General features: G+C 42.0%; 1 protein-coding gene across 1 annotated transcript in view; it reads left to right on the forward strand.

Annotated features, from left to right (window-relative positions):
• The first annotated feature begins 443 nt into the window (after positions 1–443).
• LOC120058741 (death-inducer obliterator 1-like) overlaps positions 444–21340 on the forward strand; it is a 40142-nt gene continuing 19245 nt past the window's right edge. The window contains exon 1 of the mRNA XM_039007482.1: positions 444–527. The gene's annotated coding sequence lies outside the window, so the exon portion shown is untranslated. The remainder of the gene's footprint in view (positions 528–21340) is intronic.

Here is a 21340-nt window from a genome sequence, read left to right on the forward strand (position 1 = left end):
TTGGCATAAGTGGGCTTTGTTGCCACCTGGTGGACTACTGGGAACTGGTTTGGCTAAGTAAACATGACAAGCTTTGGTTTAATGTAGTAAATGTAATTTGTTGGTGTGCTCAAATTCAAAGTAAGGGATTGTTGCATTTAAGGGCAAATGGAAGGAGGATTAGGACTTCTTGGCAGGCTACTGTTTGAGCAGAGAAGGCAGATTTTGTACTAACTTGCTTTTTTGTAGCTATACTCTTGAGCCTCTTGCAAAAAGTGTTTGTCATAAGTTGCATCTGCTGTCCAGGTAGGGTTTATATAGAAGTATCACTGAAATATGTGAGAATAAAAACATTTAACCTCTCACACCTGCGCCATCAATTGACCTCGCGAGCACTGCATCATATATCCAGCGTACACCAAACTTCTCGCGACAGATTTATTTCAACCGCGAGAGCGAGAACAAAACTCTCACAGTGGAGGAGAAGAGAAAATGGAAGGTTGTGTAGGCTTCGTCTTATGATAGGACACAGCTGGATAACCAGAAAGGTATTGTTTAAAACAATTCTCGTTAGATGAACGTATGCAATGATATCTTACAACAACAGTTTGTTAGATGCAAGGTAGCCAAATTAATTTACACTTAAAAAAAGTCACGCGGTATGTATGGCTGCTTGACCCTGGACTGTGCATAGGTCAGTAAGCTAGCTACCGCTACTATAGTTAGTATACGTTATTGTAGTAAATTAGTGTCCAACTGTGTTCTTTTTGGTTTTGTATTAATAATGGATGGTTGGTATGGTAGATAAATATGCCCCCTTCACTTTTATGCCACCTTCACTTTTTTTGTTATACTGCTATCCATAATAACACTAACTATATACTCTGCTTGGCCAGCAAGCTAGTTTAAATTGTTTTCTTTTTTAGAACCAAATCTAAAGAAATATGGAAATTGAGCCCCGCAGTGGTCGTGTCATAATACCCATAACACCTAGCGGTCAAAGACTGAAATGGTTCCAATCGTTTTTTCACCATTTAAAGCTGCAATATGTATCCAAATTCTCATACAAATGTGAGTTAAATATCTGTCATTCTCATTCAAAGCAAGTCTAAGAAACGCTAGATCTGTTCCATGTGTGCTATTTCTATGCTTCCAGTGCTTGTGTTTTGTTCTTGTATTTTTTTACTCTTGGTTTTGAACACCAGCGTCAAACAGCTGAAAATACAGTATGTTGCTTATGGAAAATGTATTTCACAATGGTTTAGGTGGTACAATTATTCTCTACACTAAACTTGCTTGTTTTGTCACAAACTGAAATTAGGCAAACTAATAACATATCAACCAGGAAATGGCGGAGCAATTTCTGCATAGTGCATCTTCAATTTTAAGCTTAGCATGGCGTGTAAATCTTTCAGACAAAGTGACTTATCAATATATTAGGCTCTATTTACTATTAGTAGAAAATTCTAATTAGCATCCTGCAAGTCATCTCCCGCTGACACCATTGCTGACATCTATTAGCTACCTTGATCCCAATAATCTACTGTTCCATATTTTATTGAACTAATATTTGTATTATGAATTTGGACTTGTCTTGTACAGAACTATCCTAGTAGCAGTCAGGTATTTGTGTCATGAGTACTAGGCTAGTTTTTTGCAAAGAAGCTATGTAGCTAGCTAGCTACCTACCTAGATATTAGCAACATATACAGTGCATTCGGAAAGTATTCAGACCCCTTGACTTTTTCCACATTTTGTTACGTTACAGCCTTATTCTAAAATTGATAAAATAGTCCCCCCCCCCCCCTCAAACTACACACAATCCCCCTTAATGAAAAGGAAACACAGGTTTTTAGAGATTTTTGCTAAAAATAAATAATGAAATCACATTTACATAAGTATTCAGACCCTTTACTCAGTACTTTGTTGAAGCACCTTTGGCAGCGATTACAGCCTCGTCTTCTTGGGTATGATGCTACAAGCTTGGGACACCTGTATTTGGGGAGTTTCTCCCGTTCTTCACTGCAGATCCACTCAAGCTCTGTCAGGTTGGATGGGGAGCGTTGCTACACAGCTATTTTCAGGTATCTCCAGAGATGTTCGATTGGGTTCAAGTCCGGGCTCTGGCAGGGCCAGTCGAGGACATTGAGAGACTTATCCTGAAGCTATCCTGCGTTGTCTTGGCTGTGTGCTTAGGGTCATTGTCCTGCTGGAAGGTGAACCTTTGCCCCAGTCTGAGGTCCTGAGAGCTCTGGAGCAGATTTTCATCAAGGATCTCTCTGTACTTTGCTCGGTTCATCTTTTCCTCGATCCTGACTAGTTTCCCAGTCCCTGCTGCTGAAAAACATCATGTAAAACATGATGCTGCCACCATGCTTCACCGTAAGGATGGTGCCAGATTTCCTCCAGACATGACCCTTGGCATTCAGGCCTTAGAGTTCAATCTTGGTTTCATCAGACCAGAGAATCTTGTTTGTCTTTTAGGTGCCTTTTGGCAAACTCCAAGCTGGCTGTCATGTGCCTTTTTAATGAGAAGTGGCTTCCGTCTGGCCGTTACCATAAAGGCCTGATTGGTGGAGTGCTGTAGAGATGGTTGTCCTTCTGGAAGGTTCTCCCGTCCCCACAGAGGAACCCTAGAGCTCTGTCAGAGTGACCATTGGGGTTTTGGTCACCTCCCTTACCAAGGCCCTTCTAATCAAATAAAATGTTATTGGTCACACATGTTTAGCAGATGTTGTTGCGGGTGTAGCGAAATTCTTGTGTTTCTAGCTCCAACAGTGACGTAATATCTAACAATTTCACAATACACATCTGAAGGAATGGAAGTAAGAATATCAATATTTGGACAAGCAATGTCGGAGCGGCATAGACTAAAATACAGTAGAATAGAATACAGTGTATACATATGAGATGAGTAATGCAAAATATGTAAACATTATGAAAGTGGCCATTGATTTCAAGTCTATGTATATAGGGCAGCAGTCTCTAATGTGCTAGTGATGGCTATTTAACAGTCTGATAGCCTTGAGATGGATTCTGTTTTTCAGTCTCTAGGTCCCAACTTTGATGCACCTGTACTGACCTCGCCTTCTAAATGATATCGGGGTGAACAGGCAGTGGCTTGGGTGGTTGTTGTCCTTGATGATCTTTTTGACCTTCCTGTGACATCGGGTGGTGTAGGTGTCCTGGAGGGCAGGTTGTTTGCCCCGGTGATGCGTTGGGCAGACCTCACCACCTTCTGCAGAGCCCAGGTGGTGATACAGCCCGACAGGATGCTCTCAATTGTGCATCTGTAAAAGTTTGAGGGTTTTAGGTGCCAAGCCAAATTACTTCAGCCTCCTGAGGTTGAAGAGGTGCTGTTGCACCTTCTTCACCACACTGTCTGTGTGGGTGGACCATTTCAGTTTGTCAGTGATGTGTCAGTGATTCTCCTCTGCGGTCCCCTTGATGTGGATAGGGGGGTGCTCCCTCTGCTGTTTCCTGAAGTCCACGATCAGCTCCTTTGTAATTGTTGAGGTTATTGTCCTGGAACCACACTCCCAGGGACCTCACCACCTCCCTGTAGGATGTCTCGTCATTGTTGGTAATCAGGCATACTATTGTTGTCATCTGCAAACTTGATGATTGTGTTGGAGGCTTGCGTGGCCACGCAGTCATGGGTGAACAGGGAGTACAGGAAGGGGCTGAGCATGCACCCTTGTGGGGCCCCTGTGTATAGGATCAGCAAAGTGGAGGTGTTGTTTCCTACCTTCACCACCTGGGGGCGGCTCGTCAGGAAGTCCAGGACCCAGTTGCACAGGGCGGTGTTCAGACCCAGGTCTCGAGCTTAATGATGAGCTTGGAGGGTACTATGGTGTTGAATGCTAAGCTATAGTCAATGAACAGCATTCTTACATAGGTATTCCTCTTGTCCAGATGGGATTGTGCAGTGTGATGGCGATTGCATCGTCTGTGGATGCATTGGGGCGGTAAGGAAATTGAAGTGGGTCTAGGGTGTCAGGTAAGGTAGAGGTAATATGATCCTTGACTAGTCTCTCAAAGCACTTCATGATGACAGAAGTGAGTGCTACAGGGCGATAGACATTTAGTTCAGTTAACTTTGCTTTCTTTTTTTTGGTACCCTTCCTCAGATTTGTGCCTCAACACAATCCTGTCTCAGAGCTCTACGGACAATTCCTACGACCTCATGGCTTGGTTTTTCCTCTGACATGCACTGTCAACTGTGGGACCTTATGTAGACAGGTGTGTGCCTTTTCAAATCATGTCCAGTCAATTGAATTTACCACAGGTGGACTTCAATCAAGTTGTAGAAACATCTCAAGGATGATCAACGGAAACAGGATGCACATGAGCTCAATTTCCAGTCTCATAGCAAAGGGTATGAATACTTATGTAAATAAGGTATTTCTGTTTTTTTTTATTTTTAATAAACTTTGAAATTTTTCTAAAAACCTGGTTTCACTTCGTCATTATGGGGTATTGTGTGTAGATTGAAAAAATATATACACTACTGTTCAAAAGTTTTTGGGTCACTTAGACATGTCCTTGTGTTTTTAAAGAAAAGCACTTTTTTTGTCCATTAAAATTGATCAGAAATACAGTGTAGACATTGTTGTAAATGACTATTGTAGCTGAAGTTTTAATCGAATATCTACGTTGGTGTACAGAGGCCCATTATCAGCAACCATCACTCCTGTGTTCCAATGGCACATTGTGTTAGCTAATCCAAGTGTATCATTTTAAAGGGCTAATTGATCATTAAAAAACCCTTTTGCAATTATGTTAGCACAGCTGAAAACAGTTGTGCTGATTTAAAGAAGCAGTAAAACTGGCCTCCTTTAGACTAATTGAGTATCTGTAGCGTCAGCATTTGTGTGTTCGATTACAGGCTCAAAATGGCCAGAAACAAATAACTTTCTTCTGAAAGTCGTCAGTCTATTCTTGTTCTGAGAAATGAAGGCAATTCCATGCGAGAAATTGCCAGAACCTGAAGATCTCGTACAACGCTGTGTACTACTCCCTTCACAGAACAGGGCAAACGGGCTCTAACCAGATTAGAAAGAGGAGTGGGAGGCCCCTGTGCACAACTGAGCAAGAGGACAAGTACATTAGTGTCTAGTTTGAGAAACAGAAGCCTCACAAGTCCTCAACTGGCAGCTTCATTAAATAGTACCTGCAAAACACCAGTCTCAATGTCAACAGTGAAGAGGCGACTCCGGGAGGCTGGCCTTCTAGTCAGAGTTCCTCTGTCCAGTGTCAGTGTTCTTTTGCCCATTTTAAACTTTTTTCTTTTTATTGGCCAGTCTGAGATATGGCTTTTTCTTTGCAACTCTGCCTAGAAGGCCAGCATCCCGGAGTCGCCTCTTCACTGTTGACATTGAGACTGGTGTTTCACATAAGTTCTGAACCTATATACATTTTACTGATACAGTATATTTTACATTGGTTACCTTGTTAGTCCCACCCTTCAGCTCCACTCAACCCCTCTAATCTATCTCTTAACTCCATCCATTTTTATTTCTGTTTCAAATCAAAATCAAATTTTATTTGTCAAACGCTCCGAATACAACGGGTGTAGACGTTATAGTGAAATTCTTACTTACAAGCCCTTAACCAACAATGCAGTTTTAAGAAAATACCTAAGTAAAAAATAATTAAAGAGCAGCAGAAAAATAAGAAGAGCGAGGATATATAGAGGGGGTACCAGTACAGAGTCAATGTGCGGGGGCACTGGTTAGTTGAGGTAATTGAGGAAATATACCCTGCTCAAAAAAATAAGGGGAACACTTAAACAACACAATGTAACTCCAAGTCAATCACACTTCTGTGAAATCAAACTGTCCACTTAGGAAGCAACACTGATTGACAATAAATTTCACATGCTGTTGTGCAAATGGAATAGACAACAGGTGGAAATTATAGGCAATTAGCAAGACCCCCCCCCCAATAAAGGAGTGGTTCTGCAGGTGGTGACCACAGACCACTTCTCAGTTCCTATGCTTCCTGGCTGATGTTTTGGTCACTTTTGAATGCTGGCGGTGCTTTCACTCTAGTGGTAGCATGAGACGGAGTCTACAACCCACACAAGTGGCTCAGGTAGTGCAGCTCATCCAGGATGGCACATCAATGCGAGCTGTGGCAAGAAGGTTTGCTGTGTCTGTCAGCGTAGTGTCCAGAGCATGGAGGCGCTACCAGGAGACAGGCCAGTACATCAGGAGACGTGGAGGAGGCCGTAGGAGGGCAACAACCCAGCAGCAGGACCGCTACCTCCGCCTTTGTGCAAGGAGGAGCAGGAGGAGCACTGCCAGAGCCCTGCAAAATGACCTCCAGCAGGCCACAAATGTGCATGTGTCTGCTCAAACGGTCAGAAAGACTCCATGAGGGTGGTATGAGGGCCCGACGTCCACAGGTGGGGGTTGTGCTTACAGCCCAACACCGTGCAGGACGTTTGGCATTTGCCAGAGAACACCAAGATTGGCAAATTCGCCACTGGCGCCCTGTGCTCTTCACAGATGAAAGCAGGTTCACACTGAGCACATGTGACAGACGTGACAGAGTCTGGAGACGCCGTGGAGAACGTTCTGCTGCCTGCAACATCCTCCAGTATGACCGGTTTGGCGGTGGGTCAGTCATGGTGTGGGGTGGCATTTCTTTGGGGGGCCGCACAGCCCTCCATGTGCTCGCCAGAGGTAGCCTGACTGCCATTAGGTACCGAGATGAGATCCTCAGACCCCTTGTGAGACCATATGCTGGTGCGGTTGGCCCTGGGTTCCTCCTAATGCAAGACAATGCTAGACCTCATGTGGCTGGAGTGTGTCAGCAGTTCCTGCAAGAGGAAGGCATTGATGCTATGGACTGGCCCGCCCGTTCCCCAGACCTGAATCCAATTGAGCACATCTGGGACATCATGTCTCGCTCCATCCACCAACGCCACGTTGCACCACAGACTGTCCAGGAGTTGGCGGATGCTTTAGTCCAGGTCTGGGAGGAGATCCCTCAGGAGACCATCCGCCACCTCATCAGGAGCATGCCCCGGCTTTGTAGGGAGGTCATACAGGCACGTGGAGGCCACACACACTACTGAGCCTCATTTTGACTTGTTTTAAGGACATTACATCAAAGTTGGATCAGCCTGTAGTGTGGTTTTCCACTTTAATTTTGAGTGTGACTCCAAATCCAGACCTCCATGGGTTGATTAAATTTGATTTCCATTGATCATTTTTGTGTGATTTTGTTGTCAGCACATTCAACTATGTAAAGAAAAAAGTATTTAATAAGAATATTTCATTCATTCAGATCTAGGATGTGTTATTTTAGTGTTCCCTTTATTTTTTTGAGCAGTGTATATACATGTGGTTAGAGTTATTAAAGTGAGTTATGCATAGATAACAGAGTAGCAACAGTGTAAAAGGGTGAGGGGGACAATGCAAGTAGCCATTTGATTAGCTGTTCAGTAGTCCTATGGCTTGGGAGTAGAAGCTGTTTAGAAGCCTCTTGGACCTAGACTTGGCACTCCGATACCGCTTGCCGTGCGTTAGCAGAGAGAACAGTCTATAACTAGGGTGACTGGAGTCTTTGACAATTTTTAGGGCCTTCCTCTGACACTGCCTGGTATAGAGGTCCTGGATGGCAGGAAGCTTGGCCCCAGTGATGTACTGGGCCGTACGCACTACCCTCTGTAGTGCCTTGCAGTCGGAGGCCGAGCAGTTGCCATACCAGGCAGTGATGCAACCAGTCAGGATGCTCTCGATGGTGCAGCTGTAGAACCTTTTGAGGATCTGAGGACACATGCCAAATCTTTTCAGTCTCCTGAGGGGGAATAGGTTTTGTCATTCCCTCTTCACGACTGTCTTGGTGTGCTTGGACCATGTTAGTTTGTTGGTGACGTGGACACCAAGGAACTTGAAGCTCTCAACCTGCTCCACTACAGCCCGGTCGATGAGAATGGGGCGTGCTCGGTCCTCCTTTTCCTTTAGTCCACAATCATCTCCTCAGTCTTGATCACGTTGAGGGAGATGTTGTTGTCCTGGCACCATATATTTTTCAACTGTGCTGTGATGTTTCACAAAAGTTCTGAACCTTTCTGTTCTCGTAATTTATACAGATTGTAAATTAAAGATAGACATTTTTGCTAAGAGTATTATTATATTATTGATCGATTGCCTATGTGTTTTCAAATCACCCAGCAGTGCTACTTGCAGAGTTGGCTCCAGATAAATGTTGCAATTCTTCAGCCAATCCTGGTCCTGCGACCAAAAACAAGCTACATATGGACAGTACCAAAACAAATGATCTCATAATTCTGTCTCTTCTCAGCAACATCTGCAGAGCTGGGACAAAATAACATTATTTTGGTTGCAAGAATTTTGTATAGTCATTTAAATTTAAAAAGATATTACGTTTTGAATCCGGTGTCGTTTTGCCTATCAGTTCATAAACCAGGTGCCATGGATTCCGTACATCAAAAATCTCTTCCCAACTATTTTGCAATCTGTATGGCACAGCTGTCAATTTGTTTGTCCTTATAAAACTGTAATAGTTTTATCACAATTTTCTTTAACCAATTTTGGTTTTTAATGCAGGTCTGACAGACAAATTCCTGTTTCCCCCTTCCACTTCCGCCCGTTCCCCCCTTCCGCCTCTTCAATGTTTGCAGTAATGCTGCCATTAGTTGGTTGTAATTTTGGGAGAGCAGATATTTTATATGTATGTTAGCTGCATGTGTGACAACTCCACCAGTCCTATTTATGATTGATCAAGTACTATATTTGAGTTTAGCCATAATATTTGTTGTATTATTTGTTCTGTCTTTTCTGCTGGATTAAACAGAAATTGCAACCAACTTTCTATGGCTTGTTTTAAAAATAGCAATATTTTGGAGATTATTTCATTTTCAAAGAACCGAAAGTGAGAGGTATTCATTTGAATAAAGGGAAAAGGACATTCTTGAACAAGGGGTAAGACATTCTTACTAATCTGCTAGAGAACAATTTCAGATTTAAGTATAACATGCTGACCACACTGCCCGCGTGCACGAGCGTTGCAAATGCATGTTATTCAATAATTGCGCCCACACTGCTCGCGCGACAACGAGCGTCTGTGTAGCCAGGCGCTAAAATAGAACTTGGGTCTATTTGTGATGCTTGATGCGCTGCAAGTCCCGCCTCTCCCATCTTCTCATTGGTTTTTACCCACGTGGGTGATTGAAAGATGAGCTGAGGTCCACACTCCAGTCCAGTTGGTGGTGGTAATGTGCCTTAAAGTTGGTTGCCAACTTCCATATAAAGTCCAAAGAAGAAGTTTGAAGGAGGGATTACTAGAAACAAACTCAGTTGACCCTTTTTGCTCATATAATTAAAAAAGCTGGTCGCTAGGTGTAGGCAAGGCCATAGCAAATAGGTAAACTGGGATATGACTAAAGAGTTAATCAGGGTGATTCTTTTCCCCCCACAAGTAGACAGTTATTTTTAATTTCCATTGTAGCAAGATCTTATCTATAAACGTTCTATTAAAATGTATTGTAGTGAGAATTTCTTTATTTCGGGATATGAGTACTGAGTATGTCCACATCACTGTCAAACCATTTTTATTGGTAAACTACACAGTAATGTAAAAGTAGTATTTTTTTGTAAACCAATACGTATTATAAACTGGGTGGTTGGAGCCCTGAATGCTGATTGGCTGATAGCCGTGATATATCAGACCATATACCAGGGGTATGACAAAGCATTTATTTTTACTGCTCTAATTACGTTGGTAACCAGTTTATAATAGCAATAAGGCACATCTGGGGTTTGTGGTATATGGCCATGGCTAAGGGCTGTATTGAGGAACTCCGCGTTGCATCGTGCATAAGAACAGCCCTTAGCTGTGGTATATTGGCCAAATACCACACCCCCTTGGGCCTTATTACTTAAATATACACTTTTGGTGTAATTCATAATTTGGTTGTAATCCAGAGAGGTTAGAAAAAGTAGGCTGAGGAGGGATCCAGATTGTGGATTTAAAAGAATGTGAATCGTCCGCGTACAGTGATATTTTTGTTTTTAAACCCTGGGTTTCTAGCCCCTTGATATTATTGTTGGATCTGGCGCCAACAGAGATGGTCGCTTGGCTTCACGTTCTTAGGAAACTATGCAGTATTTAGTTTTTTTATGTAATTCTCTGTTTCACGGAGACATGGCTCACTCGGGATACGTTATCAGAGTTGGTACAGCCACCCGGTTTCTTCACGCATCGCACTGACAGAAACAAACATCTCTCTGGTAAGAAGAAGGGCGGGGTTGTATGCCTTATGATTAACGAGTCGTGGTGTGATCATAACAACATACAGGAACTCAAGTCCTTTTGATCACCGGACCTAGAATTCCTTACAACAAATGCTGACCGCATTATCTACCAAGAGAATTCTCTTCGATTATAATCCCAGCCGTGCATATCATCCCCCCAAGCAGACACCTTGACGGCCCTGAAAGATCTTCATTGGACGCTATGTAAACTGGAAACCACATATCCTGAGGCTGCATTTATTGTAGCTGGGGATTTTAACAAGGCTAATCTGAAAACAAGGCTCCCGAAATTTTATCAGCATATCGAATGCGTGACCCGGGCTGGAAAAATTCTGGATCATTGCTACTCTAACTTCTGCGACGCATACAAAGCCCTCCCCCGCCCTCTTTTCGGCAAATCTGACCACGACTCCATTTTGTTGCTCCCAGCCGATAGACAGAAACTAAAACAGGAAACGCCCGTGCTCAGGTCTGTTCAACGCTGGTCGGACCAATCTGATTCCACGCTTCAAGATTGCTTCGATCACGTGGACTGGAATATGTTCCGGATAGCCTCAGGCGACAACATTGATGTATACGCTGATTCGATGAGCGAGTTTATTAGCAAGTGCATCGGTAATGTTGTACCCACAGTGACTATTAAAACCTTCCCCAACCAGAAACCGTGGATTGATGGCAGCATTCGCGCAAAACTGAAAGCGCGTATCACTGCTTTTAATCATGGCATAACGACCGGAAACATTACCGAATACAAACAGTGTAGCTATTCCCTCCGCAAGGCAATCAAACAAGCTAAGCATCAGTATAGAGACAAAGTAGAGTTGCAATTCAACAGCTCAGACACGAGACGTATGTGACAGGATCTACACTCAATCACGGATTACAAATAGAAAACCATCCCCGTCAAGGACACCGATGTCTTGCTCCCAGACAAACTAAACAACTTCTTTGCTCGCTTTGAGAACAATACAGTGCCACTGACACAGCCCGCTACCAAAACCTGCGGGTTCTCCTTCACTGCGGTCAACGTGAGTAAAACATTTAAACGTGTTAACCCCTGCAAGGCTGCCGGCCCAGATGGCATCCCTAGCCGCATCCTCAGAGCATGCGCAGACCAGCTGGCTGGTGTGTTTACGGACATATTCAATCAGTCCCTATCCCAGTCTGCTGTTCCCACATGCTTCAAGAGGGCCACCATTGTTCCTTTTCCCAAGAAAGCTAAGGTAACTGAGCTAAACGGGTATCGCCCCGTAACACTCACTTCCGTCATCATGAAGTGCTTTGAGAGACTAGTCAAGGATCATATCACCTCCAACCTACCTGACACCCTAGACCCACTCCAATTTGCTTACCGCCCCCATAGGTCCACAGATGACGCAATCGCAATCACACTGCCCTAACCCATCTGGACAAGAGGAATACCTATGTAAAAATGCTGGTCATCGACTACAGCTCAGCATTTAACACTATAGTACCCTCCAAACTCATCATTAAGCTCGAGACCCTGGGTCTCGATCCCGCCCTGTGCAACTGGGTCCTGGACTTTCTGACGGGCCGCCCCCAGGTGGTGAGGGTAGGAAACAACATCTCCACCTCGCTGATCCTCAACACTGGGGCCCCACAAGGGTGCGTTCTCAGCCCTCTCCTGTACTCCCTGTTTATCCATGACTGCGTGGCCATGCACGCCTCCAACTCAATCATCAAGTTTGCAGACGACACTACAATGGTAGTCTTGATTACCAACAATGACGAGACGGCCTACAGGGAGGAGGTGAGGGCCCTCGGAGTGTGGTGTCAGGAAAATAACCTCACACTCAACGTTAACAAAACAAATGAGATGATTGTGGACTTCGGGAAACAGCAGAGGGAGCACCCCCCTATCCACATCGACGGGACAGTAGTGGAGAAGGTGGAAAGTTCCTCGGCGTACACATCACGGACAAACTGAAATGGTCCACCCACACAGACAGCGTGGTGAAGAAGGCGCAACAGCGCCTCTTCAACCTTGGGAGGCTGAAGAAATTTGGCTTGTCACCAAAAACACTCACAAACTTTTACTGATGCACAATAATAAATGTATCACTAGTCACTTTAAACAATGCCACTTTATATAATGTTTACATCCCCAACATTACTCATCTTATATGTATATACTGTACTCTATACCATCTACTGCATCTTGCCTATGCCGTACGTCCATCGCTCATCCATATATTTATATGTACATATTCTTATTCATTCTTTTACACTTGTGTGTATAAGGTAGTTGTTGTGAAATTGTTAGATTACTTGTTAGATATTACTGCACGGTCGGAACTAGAAGCACAAGCATTTCGCTACACTCGCATTAACATCTGCTAACCATGTGTATATGGTATTGTGACCAATAAAATTTGATTTGATTTAATAGCTAACATTTTGATGGACATAATAAATAGATATGCCGATAGTGGACAAACTTGTTTTACTCCTCTTGACAGTTTAATACCTTCTGAGAAGTAGCCATTATTTACTATTTTACACCTAGGTTTACTATACATAACTTTAACCTATTGTATAAGAGATTCTCGAAAATTTGAAATTTTCCAGGCATTTACAGTGCATTCGAAAAGTGTTCAGACCCCTTCACTTTTTCCACATTTTGTTACGTTACAGTGTTATTCCAAAATTGATGATACAAATGTATAATTGTCATCAATCTACACACAATACCCCATAATGACAAAGCGAAAACAGTTTTTTGGACATTTTTACAAATTAATAAAAAATAATTTTTAAAAACGTATTTATATAAGTATTCATACCCTTTGCTACGAGACTCGAGGTTGAGTTCAGGTGCATCCTGTTTCCATTGATCATCCTTGAGATGTTTCTACAACCTGATTGGATTCCACCTGTGGTAAATTCAATTGATTGGACATGATTTGGAAAAGCGCACACTTATCTATAGAAGGTCCCACAGTTGACAGTGCATGTCAGAGCAAAAAACTAAGCCATGATGTTGAAGGAATTGTTCATAGAGCTCAGACAGGATTGTGTCGAGGCACAGATCTGGGGAAGGGTACAAAACATTTCTGCAGCATTGAAGGTCCCCAAGAACACAGTGGCCTCCATCATTCTTAAATGGAAGAAGTTTGTAACCACCTAGAGCTGACTACCCAGCCAAACTGAACAATTGGGGGAGGTGACCAATCAGGGAGGTGAACAAGAACCCAATGGTCACTGACAGAGCTCTAGAGTTCCTCTGTGGAGATGGGAGAACCTTCCAGAAGGACAACCTTTGCTGCAGCACTCCATCAATCAGGCCTTTATGGTTGAGTGGCCAGACGGAAGCCACTCTTCAGTAAAAGGCACGACAGCCCGTTTGGAGTTTGCCAAAAGGCACCTCTGGTCTGTTGAAACCAAGATTGAACTCTTTGGCCTGAATGCCAAGCATCATGTCTGGAGGAAACCAGGCACCACTCATCACCAGGCTAATACCATCCCTACTGTGATGCATGGTAGTGGCATGCTTTTCAGCAGCAGGAACTGAGAGACTAGTCAGGATCGAGGAAAAGATTAACTGAGCAAAGTACAGAGATCCTTGCTGAAAACCTGCTCCAGAGCTCTCTTGACCTCAGACTGGGGTGAAGGTTCCCCTTCCAAAATGGCAACGACCCTAATCACACAGCCGAGACAACGCAGGAGTGGCTTCGGGACAAGTCTCTGAATGTCCTTGAGTGACCCAGCCAGAGCCCGGACTTGACCCCAATCGAACATATCTGGAGAGACCTGAAAATAGCTGTGCAGCGATGTTCCCCATCCTACCTGACAGCTTGAGAGGATCTGCAGAGAAGACTGGGTGAAATTTCCCAAATACAGGTGTCCCAAGCTTGTAGCGTCATCAAATGTATTTATAACGCCCTTCTTACATCAGCTGATATCTCAAAGTGCTGTACAGAAACCCATCCTAAAACCCCCAAACAGCAAGCAATGCAGGTGTAGAAGCATACCCAAGAAGACTCATGGCTGTAATTGCTGCCAAAGGTGCTTCAACAAAATACTGAGTAAAGTGTCTGAATACTTATGTAAATGTGATATTTCAGGTTTTTATTTTGAATGCGTTTGCAAAATAATTCTGAAACTGTTTTTGCTTTATCATTATGGGGTATTGTCTGAAGATTGATGAGGGGGAAAAACTATTTAATACATTTTAGAATAAGGCTGTAACGTAACAATGTGGAAAAAGTCAAGGGGTCTGAATACTTTCCGAATGGGGTTGTATATATAAATTCCAGTAGTACTTTATCCAAAGCCTTTTCAAAGTCAGCTATGAATACCAGGCCTGGTTTCCTAGATTTTTAATATTGTTCTATTGTTTTACAGTACTTGTCTTGTATTATCTTCAATGTATTGTCCATGTAAAAACCCTGTCTGATTAGGATGAATAATATCCGACAATACCTTTTTAATTCTATGCGCTTTGCACTTTGCTCAATTTTTTTGCATCACAACACTGAAGTGTAAGGGGCCTCCAATTTTATGTTTTCCACTTCCATCCTGTTTCAGTAATAATGAAATCAGTATCTGATAATCTACCATTTTTGTAGGAGTGGTTAAAACATGCTAATAATGGTCCTCTGAGTACATCAAAAAAGGTTTGGTATACCTCAACTGTTATGCCATCCAACCCTGGAGTTTTCCCAGACTTAAAGGCTTTAATTGCATCAAGAAGTTCCTCTGTAATTTGGCCTTCACTTGAGTCTTTCTGTAGAGCTGTTAATTTTACATGATTAATTGGGGAAAAAATCCATACAATTAACTTTGGTTAGTAAGATGGAGGAGATTGAAACGAAAACATATGCTTAAAGTACTTTGCTTCCTCTTTTCAAAATATTGTTTGGTGAATAATGGGTGATTCTGTCATTTGTAATAAGTTTCAGAAAATTATTTTTGGTATCATTTCTATGTTGAAGATTTAAAAAATAATTTGGTACATTTCCCCCCATCTTTCATCCAGTTCACTTAATTTTTTTATAATATATTACACTCGATCTTTCTTGATGTTCCTTCATTTCTCATTTCTCCTCTAACTTATTCTGTGCCTCAATGGTACAGTTTTTATTGCTATCTATCTGTACTGTTAGTCCTTCTATTTCCTTTGTTAATATGGACTCTTTTGGCCTAAATTGCTTTTGTTTTGGAGGATTATTGAATTGCATGGCGTCTTAAGGCACATTTAAAAGTGCCCCATACAATAAGGGATACCTATATTATGTCGGAAAAAGTCAGTTATACATTTAAAAACAAGTTTTCATCCAATAGGCTTTGATTAAATTTCCAATATCCTCGTTCACGTGGAAATTCTTGGAAGACTAATTCATATGCCATTTATTTGATGGTCTCATACCCATATTTTACCAGATCCTCTTCTCCTTCAGCCGGTAGAGGTCTTTCTTTAATCCCTTATAATTTCTGGCAACTATATGAACAAGGTGAAATCTTTCAATTCATGGTGTCAGAATGCACTGCTGTATTAAAGCAATTCAGGAGAACTAACTTGTTGACAAGTTCTGCTGCAGATTCTAAGCCAGATTAACTAATTGCAGAATGTGTCCATAATCATGAATTAATAAGCATATTTATTTGACAAGAATGCTCATAGTCAATCACGTCAAACACCAGAACTCCAACAATTACATTGTTTTTAAAGAAATCTAAATGGTAAACAATGCATACATATGCCTTTTATACATAACATATAAAAGCTCTGATTTTAAGTAAATATTGAATGATTTATTCATCAATGCCACAAACCTGGGACATCGAAGAGCACTATTATTACTCTCTGAGAACGCACAGATTCTTCATTTCCATTTGAGGAATTAGACCAGCACAAATAACACAATGTAAACCGCATACTGTGATTTGGTGGGTGAGTTACAAATGGAAAACCTGGATGTGTAAGGTAGGTTTTTTATAAAAAGTGTTTCTCAACAGAACGACAAACACACTTGACAGACTCAACAAAGAAGCCATGCCTAATACGCAGCTATAATAACACCATTCTTGTCAATTTAACAACACTTTTAAACGTGTTGCTGAGTCTAGATGTTTTCAAATCAGGAGAAGAAGTGAAGGAAGCAGCATAGGGAAAATGGGTGAAGGTAGGGTGGGTTTATAGAGATCAGATGGAGAGTTCCAAAGTGGCTGAAGTTGAGGGAACATGGGGCATAGAAGGCATAGTGTGGAATAAGGTGTAGTTAAAGAGATGGTTGGCTATGGAATACACAAAATGGGGTGCTGTTGTGCTTCTGCACCCCTTTTAGGTTGTCATAAATATCTGTCCCCTGTCCCTCTGCGTTATTCCATCTGTTGCAGCATTTAAAATCGTGGTCTTCGTGTGTCTGTGAATCACAATATTAAAGACGATGAGTGATCACAGCATTTCTACAAATTGAGCCATAGACAATACAACTTAAGCATTGAGGAGTGCATTTTGTTGACAACATGGTGGTTTACACTATGTCTACTGTGTGTGAATGATGGAAGAATCTTACCCCAGCTGTAGGTCCATTTTTGAGTGTGTGTGGTCACTTAGGACTGCACATCAACCAGTACTGGGACCATTGGAGACTTGGGATACTTGCTCTCAAAGTGCTGCTTGGATGTCTTTGGGTCTGCACTTCTAAAGGTCAAGTACAAAATGGAGGAAGATAACAATCTGTGGCTTAGATTGAAATCAAAGTTGACACAAATGATAAACTAAGAAATACGATGCAACAAACTGCTCCACATATGAAAGACCGTACCACACAGGCCAGTACAATAGCCTACACATGGAGAGGAACCTAAAGGCACATACAGTACCAACCAATACTACTCACCCGACAGACATGGCAGGTGTACTGTGGACCTGTGCTGCCTTGGCTTCTGGTTCGGGGCTGCTCCCTTAGTAGCCGCCGCCATGGCATCAGTCAACAAGTTAAAGTTCAACTTGAGAGTGGAGCATGCATTATACAGTGCCTTCAGAAAGTATTTACAAGCCTAAATGAGTTCAGGAGTAAAAATGTGTTTTACAAGTCACATAAGTTGCATGGACTCACTCTGTGTGCAATAATGGTGGTTAACATGATTTTGAATGACTACCTCATCTCTGTACCCCACACATACAATTATCTGTAAGGTCCCTCAGTCGAGCAGACATTGAATATCCCTTTGAGCATGGTGAAGTTATTAATTACACTTTGGATGGGGTGTCAATACACCCAGTCACTACAAGGATACAGGCGTTCTTCTTAACCTCTCTAGGGTATGTGGGACGGTAGCGTCTCACCTCGTCAACAGCCAGTGAAACTGCAGGGCGCCAAATTCAAAACAACAGAAATCCAATAATTAAAATTCCTGAAACATACAAGTATTTTACACCATTTTAAAGATACACTTGTTGTAAATCCAGCCACAGTGTCCGATTTCAAAAAGGCTTTACGACGAAAGCACACCAAACGATTGTTAGGTCAGAGCCAAGTCACAGAAAAACACAGCCATTTTTCCAGCCAAAGAGAGGAGTCACAAAAATAAGAAATAGAGATAAAATGAATCACTAACCTTTGATGATCTTCATCAGATGACACTCATAGGACTTCATGTTACACAATACATGTATGTTTTGTTCGGTAAAGTTCATATTTATATCCAAAAATCTGAGTTTACATTGGCGCGTTATGTTCAGTAGTTCCAAAACATCCGGTGATTTTGCAGAGAGCCACATCAATTTACAGAAATACTCATAATAAACATTGCTAAAAGATACAACTGCTATGCATGGAATTTTAGATCCACTTCTCCTTAATGCAACCGCTGTGTCAGATTTCAAAAAAACTTTACGGAAAAAGCACACCATGCAATAATATGAGTACAGCGCTCAGAGACCAACACAACCCAAACAGATATCCGCCATGTTGTGTAGTCAACAGAAGTCAGAAATAGCATTATAAATATTCACTGACCTTTGATGATCTTCATCAGAATGCACTCCCAGGAATCCCAGTTCCACAATAAATGTTTGTTTTGTTCGATGAAGTCCATCATTTATGTCCAAATACCTCCTTTTTGTTTGCGCGTTTAGCCCAGTAATCAAAATTCATGACGCGCGATCACTAGGTGCAGACAAAGTCAAAAAGTTCCGTTACAGACCGTAGAAACATGTCAAGCGATGTATAGAATCAATCTTTAGGATGTTTTTAACATAAATCTTCAATAATGTTCCAACCGGAGAATTCCTTTGTCTTCAGAAATGCAATGGAACGCAAGCTAACTTTCTCACGTGAACGCGCCTGGTCAGCTCGTGGCTCTCTGGCAGACCTCTGACTCATTCCCCTCTCATTCGACCCCACTTCACAGTAGAAGCCTCAAACAAGGTTTGACTGTTGACATCTAGTGAAATCTTTAGGAAGTGCAATATGACCCCATTTCCACTGTATCTTGGATAAGCAAAGAGTTGAAAAACTACAAACCTCAGATTTCCCACTTCCTGGTTGCATTTTTTCTCAGGTTTTTGCCTGCCATATGAGTTCTGTTATTCACAGACATCATTCAAACAGTTTTAGAAACTTAGGAGTGTTTTCTATCCAAATCTACTAATAATATGCATATCCTAGCATCTGGGCCTCAGTCGCAGGTAGTTTACTCTGCACGCTTTTCATCCGGACATGAAAATACTGCCCCCTACCCAAGAGAGGTTAACTCAGTTGCTGGAGAGGAAGGAAACCGCTCTGGGATTTCACCATGAGGCCAATGGTGACTTTAAAACAGTTACAAAGTTTAATGGCTGAGATAGAAAAGGAAGGTTGGCTCAACAACATTGTACACAGAACAAAAATATAAACGCAACATGTAAAGTGTTGGTCCCATGCTTCATGAGCTGAAATAAAAGTTCCCAGACATTTTCCATATGCACAAATGTTGTGAACAAATTTGTTTACATCCCTGTAAGTGAGCATTTTATCCTTTGCAAGATAATTCATCCACCTGACAGGTGTGGCATATCAAGAAGCTGATTAAACATGATCATTACCCAGGTGCACCTTGTGCTGGGGACAACAAAAGGCCACTCTAAAATGTGCAGTTTTGTCACAAAACACAATGCTACAGTCTCAAGTTTTTAGGGAGCATGCAATTGTCATGCTGACTGCAGGAATGTCCACCAGAGCTGTTGCCAGAGATTTGAATTTGTTTACCGTAAGCCGCCTTCATCATTTTAGAGATTTTGGCAGTACGTCCAAATGGCCTCACAACCGCAGACCACGTGTTACCACGCCAGCCCAGGACCTCCACATCTGGCTTCTTCACTTGCGGGATCGTCTGAGGGGGGGGGGTGTCTGTAATAAAGCCCTTTTGTGTGGAAAAACTCGTTCTGATTGGCGCCCCTGCCCAGTCGTGAAATCGATAGATTAGGGCCTAACGAACTGTAACTGGAATCTTTAATGTGGCATTTTTGTTCAGTATAGTTACTCCTCAATACTAATCTAATTGACACAGTGAAAAGAAGGAAGCCTGTACAGAATAACAATATTCCAAAACATGCATCCTGTTTGCAGTAAGGCACTAAATTAAAACGGCAAAAAATGTGGCAAAGAAAGGTACTTTAAGTCCGGAATACAAAGTGTTATGTTTGGGACAAATCCAACACATAAAAACACTGAGTACCGCTCTTCATATTTTCAAGCATGGTGGTGGCTGCATCATGTTATGGGTATGCTTGTCATCGACAAGGACTTGGGAGTTTTTTGGGGGGATAAAAATAAACGAAATAGAGCTAAGCACAGGCAAAATCCTAGAGAAAAACCTGTTTGTCTGCTTTCCAACAGACACCGAGAGACAAATTCACCTTTCAGCAGGACAATAACCTAAAACAAGGATAGCAGTTTGGCATCGATAACATGACATTTAATTGTACCTCAAAAACAAACGTGTGAATATCAATTAAATTAAAACCCACCATAGCAGGTAGGACTAAATAAGGTTACATAACCTTGTCTACTAGCTATACTAATGATCTGCTGTCCAGAGGGTAACAGCAAACATATCCATGTTTTCCGGCAGTAAAGTGTTGCCCCGAGAGGATGCTAATCAGTCTGTCTCTGAAACCCCTCAAAAAGAAAGACTAAAATAATACAGCTAGCTAGAGTAGCATTATCAAGAACGCCTAGCCCTAGCCTCACCATCTAAGTTAGCTAGCTAGTAAACTAGCAAGCTAAACTGTTGGTTTATAAAAGTCAAAGAAAGCTAAATGTTTTTTTCCTGAATTTGACATGTATTTAAATGGCTAGACAAATAAACGGCTAATGTAGCCATCTAGCCAGGCTAATGTTGCTAACCCTGAGCTAGCTACCTAGATGGTAACAGGCATTTTCAATTTAAAACTTGCCCAAGACAGTTCACAGAATTGTCCTTTTTAAACAACTTTAGCCAATTTATTAATTAGTTAATCCAGAGATTTTTACCTTTGCCTCGATTTGTCAGTGTCATCCAAATCATCATGGCATTGGTGAGGACGTGAGGCTTGAGACAGGCATTTGTAGTTCTGTATAATAGCCACATTAGCAGCTAATTAGCATTTCATTTTTGGGGGGTAAATACAGGCGAATATATTTATAAAAGTCACCTTGTTGGAGAGAGTTTTACACGGTTATCAAAACGTCACGCCAGGGTAAGCCTACACAAAAAACAGCCCTTATTTGAAGTGTTTCTAAAATCACAAAGGATAAAATTAATGGTGGAAAACGATTGTGTAGTATGAGGCCCCCCAAAAAACATGAACAAAGACTCCAAAAACACCCAAATATGTCCTTTTAGAAACGGCAAATCTCCCAGTATTGTGATGCCGGTCTTTAGATGTTGTACACATGAAATTGTGTCATTCTGAACTTTATCTGCAACGTTGTATTCCATTTCGTTGCGACTCGAGCAATACCTCTCCGTCCATTCTACAAGTAACTGCCAAAAATAAAGGAAACACTTGAGTAAATGAGGTCAAATCAGATATACAAAGTATATTGAAGGCTTGGGGTGCTTCCACACATGACATTCCA

Source organism: Salvelinus namaycush, chromosome 14 (genome assembly GCF_016432855.1).
Source record: "Salvelinus namaycush isolate Seneca chromosome 14, SaNama_1.0, whole genome shotgun sequence".
Taxonomy (NCBI): domain Eukaryota; kingdom Metazoa; phylum Chordata; class Actinopteri; order Salmoniformes; family Salmonidae; genus Salvelinus; species Salvelinus namaycush.